At 32.3% G+C, this 6,902-nt stretch overlaps 2 long non-coding RNA genes across 2 annotated transcripts; one reads left to right on the top strand and one right to left on the bottom strand.

Annotated features, from left to right (window-relative positions):
• Positions 1 to 4,161: 4,161 nt before the first annotated feature.
• Positions 4,162 to 5,086, top strand: LOC139482774 (uncharacterized). Its single transcript, XR_011654948.1, has 2 exons — positions 4,162 to 4,212; positions 4,880 to 5,086. It is a non-coding gene; the product is annotated as an uncharacterized lncRNA (long non-coding RNA).
• Positions 5,054 to 6,536, bottom strand: LOC139482773 (uncharacterized). The gene is made up of 3 exons (XR_011654947.1): positions 6,444 to 6,536; positions 5,857 to 6,021; positions 5,054 to 5,433 (listed from the first exon to the last, which is right to left on the bottom strand). It is a non-coding gene; the product is annotated as an uncharacterized lncRNA (long non-coding RNA).
• Positions 6,537 to 6,902: the final 366 nt, after the last annotated feature.

Below are 6,902 nucleotides of genomic sequence, written 5' to 3'. Positions count from 1 at the left end.
GTGTTTATATTATAAATTTGCAAATATAAGCATACTATTATGTACACCACAAAGTTATATATAATTCAAATCGTTTGCCTATACAAGTATTGCAATGAACCTATAACAAAGAAAATCTTACCTCATGAAAAGAGTGAACTATTCGGTCAGAATATGAAATATTTTTTCAGTTCTATTTTTCATAATAGAATAAACAAGACAAAGATTTCAAAACAATATTTTTTCATTTATTTAGAAATTTCATCATTTTGTTTCAGTGAAAGGACTTTATTCTTTGACTGTAAAATATTATTATTATACATTCCAAAATAAGAATAATCTTTATTGTCATATAAACAAAAAAAAAACATGTTTGTGACAAAATTTAAAAAAAATTATATATATGTATATATAAAAAATATAAAAAAAACTCGTATACATTTAAAACATTTTACTACCAAACAGCATTCATTGTAACATACACATAACTTTATATTTATATATATATATTTATAATTTTAATCCCATAGGATTTTATTTTGTCCCATGGGATATTAAAAATCCCATGGGATAATTATAGTCCCATGGGATTTTTTTTGTCCCATGGGACAACAAATATCCCAAGGGACTACAATAATCCCATGGGACAAAAAAAAATCCCATGGGATTTAACCAAAATCCCATGGGATTTTGCCCTGTCCCATGGGATATTGAAAATCCCATGTTTTTATAATTCAAATTGCAAAATAAATATGAAAGTAACAGTAAAAAACCAATGAAATTATTGAATCCCATGTAATTCCGCACATTTTGGTTATATACATGATATTGTAGCTCTTGTTTGAGGCGGCGGCGGATTTGCAAATGAGTGTTTTGCAAATTAAAAGTGTCCAGTGTTGTCTCCTTTACTTCAATAGTCATCTAACAAATCTTGCATTGTCCAAATTCCCGCATTTGCCCAGTTTTTAAAGTAGACTCTTGAACCACAAATTTTAAAGTTTTCTACCTCCCATAAAGAATACGATAGAATTTCATCAATACATCTTGGTTTCTAATTTGATTAAGGGTTTTCCAAGCATCAAAAACCTCTTTCCAAAATTTATTTGCTCCACAATAGAGACTAATCTCACCCACTTCGAATTCGAATTATACAGACGTATGGCCACATTATTGATATTCATGTCAACACCGAAATGTTGACTACTGGGCTGGTGATATCCTCGGGGACGAAACGGAGCATTGAGGATCCAAAATTCTAAAAAGTTGTGCCAAATACGGCTAAGGTAATCTATGTCTAGGATAACATGGACAAGAAATTCTTAGTTTTTCGAAAAATTTAAAGTTAAACTAGTGCAGCAAGTCACGCCGTTGTAAGACAAACAAACCTATATTTTTTTCTCTCCAGATCTTTTGGTAAGATGAATTTGTACAATTAATAATGCCCTTCTTCGAAAAGATATTAAGTGTCTCGTATGATTTTGATTCGGTTTTGTTTTAAAAGCACGACTAAGATGCAACGAAATAATAGAAAGGTCTGAATCATTATGCTTTGTACAGTTTGTTATAATTTTTATTTTATTGTTGTTTTTTTTTTTATACAGTCGGACAAGCGGTTTTTTTCGTCGAATGTAATAGGGGGGAAAACAAATGAGTGAAGTTAAAGAGCCAGCAATTAAACGTAAAATAAGAATCTCTGCCGTTCATAGAACTCGTAATTTAACCATAAAATTGTAAATGAAAACACGGATATGAAAGTATTTTCTGTAGGAAATAAATGCGGTTGACAAAAAGGGTCTTGATGAATACGCATTGTGTGTTCTTATTGTATCTTGTTTAGTTAGAATGTCGTTTTACTGGAGCAACAGCATTTGACAGCACTGTAACCAGAGTCAAATTCAATTTAACTCATTTAAAAAATAAGCAAGAAGGAATGTGAAATGTAACGTTTACATCCTCATTTTATTGTTACAAGACGTGGCCCGAGAACACAGTTATTGGCAAGTACATTTCTTTAATCCGAATCAAAAAAATGCACCTGCGCTTTCTTAAAAATATGTTTACGGTGTGCCGTTCTACTTTTAGGACAAACCAAAGAAAATCCCATCATCTCTAACTAAAGATATTGACAATAATATGGTTAGAAGTCTTGAACTCTATTTACAGCTTCAGACAAACTGATTTTTTGCCTTTTTCATCTGCACCAACCACACCTTACCTTTAAAATGCTTGACCCAAATTTGTTTACCGTGTAATTTCATTCCCTTACTTATTACTTGTCTCACAATATGCAGGTAGCTGAATGCCCCTTGTAATTATAGCTTTCTTTGTGCAATTGTGGGTGATCACATGTAATGAACAATTATGGTAGTTTGTTTCTGAACTTCTATCGTGACAACGTTAGACTTTATAAATGTTTCAGGATTTTTAAATTGTTAGGATTTTTAATAATAGAGAAGAGATAACCAATTGTCGAAAAAGAATGCACTTCCAAATTCAGAACATCATTCCACTTACCACATTTTTTCAATAATAAAAGTTTTCATTTCTCGATATGAATCAGTCAATGCATTAACGACGTGTTTTACTAAATAAGATGGTTTTCAAAGCGTAAATGTTAAAACAGCACAAATTAACAAGGGGAATTTTAGATGTTGTTTTCCTTGAATATCGTGGATAAATATATATCTTACTCACTCTTTGTTAGATATATAAACTATTGTTTAAAGAATTAAAATTAAAATTAAAAAAATTCATGCAACTTCCAAAAACTGATAAAAAAAATATAGCTCCAATAAAGAGCATAAAGTTGTTGAAAACCCTAAATTAGCATTCACAATTGTAACATTCTAACCGAAATTTGATGTTTTCTCTTTTGTGCTCTTTTCCTTCCCATCGTGTCTGTCCCGTATGTTTCGGTTTCTATTATTGACTGGAAATATTAACTACAGACTGAGCAACACAAATTCAACCCATATACGGTAAAGTGAGCTCGTGTTCTCTAGAAGAGATACAATGCATTATTTTATATGAATTTCAAGGGGAAAAAATATGGAAGATGGTGTCATTAGCATAATAGTTTCCTTGTGATACTGGAAGCAGATTGTTAATATATCGGTTTCCTTCAAGTAAGGTTTCAATCATTTCCAAACGGGTTAACTATTAATTTTCACCGAGAACAGTGTATGCTTACTAATATAAGTTCCCCGTTTCTATTATTTCATATTACGAAATTTTTTATTATTTCATATTACGAAATTATTTTCACAAAAACAGATAAGATATGCAAATTCTAAAATGTAAATATATAATTATCTAAACAAATACTTACATAAAAGACGTAAATTAGTATTGTCAAAAATGTTGGGCCTTGTGTTTTATACATTTTTATTTTCTTAGAATACAATTTAAGTCTTGTACATATTATAATGACGATCAAAAAACAAAGGATCTCCGTAATCAGATTGTATTTAAAACAAATAATTCATGACATATATTTCATTTTAAAATCTTTTGAAAATAAGACTTAATGGTGTTATTTAAAAGCATTTTTTAATGTAAAATAGATCGACTGCTGGGTATTCTCATTTCTATTAAAATACATTTTGAAGCAAGAGTTATGCATATCCTTCATTACTACGAAATAGCCTCCACATATGAATTTCTCTATACCAAATAAGCCTTTTTTTGTTTTGAAGATGACTTTGTATGAATTTACAAGTACACACCCGTGATATCGCGGGTCCGTGTATGACTTAAAGTATATAACTATACCTAAGCCTTATTTTAGTAATTGGTATTGTCATCTGATAAAGTCATGTCGATTATGAGATACACAGTTTTTTTTGCTTTCAAATCTTTCTGTTTGAACCCGTCGACCTGGAACTTATCAATTATTGGTAATATTAATTATTTGGAAAACAAAAGGTCCTGGCTATCCAGGAATGGAGTATTTTCAGCCCTTTAATTATAACCCGTGTATATAGCAAAATCCTAAATACACCGTTTGGTGGTGCGCCTGTCAAATGCGGAACGTACAGATAAGGTAATAGCTAACAGGTGAATATACTATTGGTATCGGTATCGGATTCGACCCGGAACTTGTTAATTATTGGCAATATTAATTATGTGGAAAACAAAAGCACGGTCGCGAAACACGTGACTTGCTTGTGATCAGTTTCACGGAAAATGGCGCCTGTTTGAATAAACAAGTTCGCTTGGAGGCAAATTTTGAACGTAAGTATTTACATATCATCGTATTCATACTATAGGACCCCCTCATCATATGCAGCATTTTGTTCCGAATATTTTGATGCCCATTAAGTTATGTTTCACTGTTGGTTTCATAGAGAACATTCACAGAATATTTCAGATCTGCCGAAGATTGATCAGGATTGTGTACACGATATGTCCGTAAAATCACTATAAATCCATTTATGTATCTTATTTTCGCCAATCGTGTGCAGAAACTTGCCCACATTTACTTATTCATTCATACAAACTAGCGTCAATGTATATTTTTGACATTTTTGTCAGCTGAACGCAATAATATTTTTTTTTCAAAAAATGATCAGTATCCACGGTATGAACATTATATGATCAGTTCCACGGTATGAATCTGAATCGATATAATAATTATATATAAGATCCCATAAACGGTTTTTATGGACAGGAAATACATGCAGAAAATAATTTATAATTTTATGCAAAAGTAGTACTGCCTGAGGCATAAATAATACTTTCTATCAGACTTTTACAATATATTTTCGACCCTATTTGGAAACTACATTTTTTTTTCGACACAGTTAAATTCTAATTCAGTTATTTTTATCTTAATTACGGTCTCCAGGTTTTCTCCAGTGTAGAATAAATTTGTACACTTTGTATTTTCCTTTATTTTCAGAAATCATACATTCGACTCTGCAGGGAGGAAACGGTTGAATGGACGAAAGCGAGAGGCAACAATTTCAACTGACAGAATGCTCTATGTAAAGGGGAACTTGGAATTCGTTGGGAAAAAGCTAGATGCAACCAGGCCAAACTTCTACCAACTGTTAAAATGGGCATTGAATAAATATTTTTCATAGAAATAAATCTTTATTTGTCAAAACCAGTATGTATCTCATCTTTGAGATCAAAGTACAAAACGTAAAATAAATAATAAAGTCAAGATGAATCCTGATTGTCAATGATTACATTTTCTCTTATGTCTGTAAAGGTTTGTCTGGTGGATGTATGCCTTTCCACATGTGCACCTATGCTGTTTGTCACCCGTGACTAGCCTCGTGATCACCACAATCATGTGCTTTCTTAAACTCTAAACCACATACTGTACATTTAAATTTTACAGGGTGTTCCTCGTGAATCTTGAGGTGACGAGTGAGATCAGCCATAATTGAAAATCTTTTATCACACTGTTCACATGCAAATGTTTTTTCTTCACCATGCACTGCACACCTGAATGTTTAAAGATCAAGAATTAACATATGGTTAATAGTGTCCAGTAAGGTTATTTCCTAGACAAGGCTCGTAGGCAGGCAATGATTACTGGTACCTATTTTGCCCATGTTGTCGTGGGTTCCATCGCGGTTATGTATTTTAAAGTGTTAGTGTTAATTGATTGTACAAATTTGTCTTGGTTTTCGGGTTTTGCAATTCCCTAGATTTTTAAATGCTGATTTTTTTATACATAATGTTCCTTGAATAAAAGTACATATTCACAGAGGACAGAGACATTTTTACAGAAATGATATATTCCTAGTTCGTATTTTCATTTGACTGATTTTGTTTATAGACAACTTCTCTATTTCCGTGGCTTATGTTATTTTCAAAAATTTAGTGACAGTAATATGATAAGAATTCCATGAAATGAAAATTTACCTGTGTCTTTTGATATTGGCTTTACTGAAAAAAACTTTCCTACAACACTTGTATGGCCCCTTCCTGGCATGCCTCCTTTCCTGATCATACACTGCTGAAATACTCCGGAATGACTTTCCACAACTTTTACACAGCTTTTCTGCCTTCTCAGCATCCATTTAAAACCTAAATATAAAGTTGTGGGAAATGATCTATAACTTTCAGATTCATACCGTGGAACTGATCATATAATGTTCATACCGTGGATACTGATCATTTTTTGAAAAAAAAATATTATTGCGTTCAGCTGACAAAAATGTCAAAAATATACACTGACGCTAGTTTGTATGAATGAATAAGTAAATGTGGGCAAGTTTCTGCACACGATTGGCGAAAATAAGATACATAAATGGATTTATAGTGATTTTACGGACATATCGTGTACACAATCCTGATCAATCTTCGGCAGATCTGAAATATTCTGTGAATGTTCTCTATGAAACCAACAGTGAAATATAACTTAATGGGCATCAAAATATTCGGAACAAAACGCTGCATATGATGAGGGGGGTCCTATAGTATGAATACGATGATATGTAAATACTTACGTTCAAAATTTGCCTCCAAGCGAACTTGTTTATTCAGACAGGCGCCATTTTTCCGTGAAACTGATCACAAGCAAGTCACGTGTTTCGCGACCGTGAAAAGGGTCTGGAGTGGTGTAATTTTTAATCTACACCATTGTCCTATATTAGTTCTATATAGAGTTGAATTCTTTGATTTGTCGTGTTTACCCGATGACGGCTGACAAATTGGACCTCGTAATTTTAGTATTATAGATAACACCCTAAATACAAACATTTAAAAATGATAACTAGTTCCTGCTTCAAATACATTTTGTAGACACCAGTCGTGTTGATTCTCATGTAACGAAAGTCATAATTGCCGAAAAGGTACATATATCATGAAAGAATTTGATTGATGAAAGTCTGTTCGCTTTCCGTAGGTCCTTACTAAATTCACCAACCATCGAAAGATATACACACTAGTTTGTTCACCAAATGCGT

This window comes from Mytilus edulis, chromosome 7 (assembly GCF_963676685.1).
Source record: "Mytilus edulis chromosome 7, xbMytEdul2.2, whole genome shotgun sequence".
In the NCBI taxonomy this organism is placed as follows: domain Eukaryota; kingdom Metazoa; phylum Mollusca; class Bivalvia; order Mytilida; family Mytilidae; genus Mytilus; species Mytilus edulis.
Note: the sequence above shows the minus strand (reverse complement) of the source record. Positions and strands in the feature narration are given on the sequence as shown.